Source organism: Cyclopterus lumpus, chromosome 13 (assembly GCF_009769545.1).
Source record: "Cyclopterus lumpus isolate fCycLum1 chromosome 13, fCycLum1.pri, whole genome shotgun sequence".
Taxonomy (NCBI): domain Eukaryota; kingdom Metazoa; phylum Chordata; class Actinopteri; order Perciformes; family Cyclopteridae; genus Cyclopterus; species Cyclopterus lumpus.
Genome location: NC_046978.1, coordinates 923030 through 925016, shown reverse-complemented (window position 1 = coordinate 925016; position 1987 = coordinate 923030).

The window sequence follows — 1987 nt, the reverse complement described above, 5'->3', positions numbered from 1 at the left end:
ACCAGTTACTGGTGGTTCTGGCACTGTGGGCAGGTGCCAGATCATGCTGGAAAATGAAATCCTCATCTCCATAGAGCTTTTCAGCAGACGGAAGCATGTAGTGCTCTAAAATCTCTTGGTACACAGCTGCATTTACTCTGGACTTGATGAAACACAGTGGACCAACACCAGCAGCTGACATGGCTCCCCAAACCATCACTGACTGTGGGAACTTCACACTGGATTTCAAGCAACTTGGATTTTGCTCCTCTCCAGCCTTTCTCCAGACTCTGGCGCCTTGACTTCCAAATGAAATACAACACTTGCTTTCGTCTGAAAAGAGGACTTTGGACCACTCTGCAACTGTCCGGTGCTTCTTTTCCATAGCCCAAGTCAGACGCTTCTTCCGTTGTCTTGAGTTCAGAAGTGGCTTGACCGTGGGAATACGGCTATTGTAGCCCATTTCCCGGACACGTCTGTGAACAGTGGCTTTTGATACCTGGACTCCAGCTTCAGTCCACTGTCTTTGAAGCTCCCCCAAATTCTGGAAGCGACTCTTCTTCACAATGCTGTTAAGGCTGCGGTCATCTCTCTTGGTTGTGCAGTGTTTCCTGCCACATTTCCCCCTTCCAACAGACTTTTTGTGGATGTGCTTTGACACTGCACTCTGTGAACAGCTTGCTCTTTGAGAAATGTCTTTTTGTGTCTTACCCTCCTGATGGAGGGTGTCAATGATGGTCCTCTGGACAGCAGTCAGATCAGCAGTCTTCCCCATACTTGTGATTGTGTTTACTGAACCAAGCTGAGTGTTTTTCAAGGCTCAGGAAACCCTTGCAGGTGTTTCGAGTAAATTAGACGATTCAAGTGATTAGTTGAATACCCTACTAGTATACTTTTTCATGATATTCTAATATTTAGAGATAGGATATTTGAGTTTTCTTAAACTGTAAGCCATAATCAGCAATATTAAAAGAATAAAAGGCTTGCAATATTTCAGTTGATTTGTAATGAATCCAGAATGCATGACATTTTTGTTTTTTTAATTGCATTACAGAAAATAAAGAACTTTATCACAATATTTGAGCTGCACGGTGGTGTAGTGGCTAGCACTGTCGCCTCACAGCAAGAGGGCCGCGGGTTCAATTCCCGGTCGGAGCGGTCCTTCTGTGTGGAGTTTGCATGTTCTCCCCGTGGCAGCGTGGGTTCTCTCCGGGCTCTCCGGCTTCCTCCCACAGTCCAAAGACATGCTGCAGGTTAATTGATCTCTAAATGTCCCATAGGTGTGAATGTGAGAGTGAATGGTTGTATGTCCCTACATGTGCCCTCGATGGACTGGCGGCCTGTCCAGGGTGTCCCCTGCCTTCGCCCTATGTCAGCTGGGATAGGCTCCAGCGCCCCCGCGACCCTAATGAGGATAAGCGTGTATATATATATATATATATGTGTGTATATGTGTATATGTATATATATATGTATATGTATATGTCACGCTACATCTGTTAAATGGAAATCTATAGATGTGCTTCGAGGAAAAATGTCAGGAGAGTATGTCTGTGGGGTGGGGGGGATACGGCGATCATAGGGCAAGCCCTGAGGAGGTCTTCCGTATGTGCGTGAGTCACGGTGGTCCACCAGCTCTCTGTACTTTCTCCTAAGCATAGCTGACACATCAGGGTCACTATGTACCTCGAGACACACACCGTTGAGCCCTGCGAGGGAATCGCGCACAGGAAACCTTACCGTACACACACACACCATCGGAACCCGGCACCCACCAGGGGGTAGAACACACAGGCACACCAAGATGGCCTTTACTACATAGGTCATAGCAGCAGTTGCATAAAGCAGAGGGATGACGACAGATGAGTGCGGTTCAGAGAGGGCCGTGAATGGAAGACAGAGATAATGTTCAAAATGAGGTGATGAGTCTCAGGGCGTGCAAGGCGGCAGAGTGTGCCAACCGCCAGGACCTGCCAGCCCACCTGCCAGCTCCCAAAACTAAAATGAA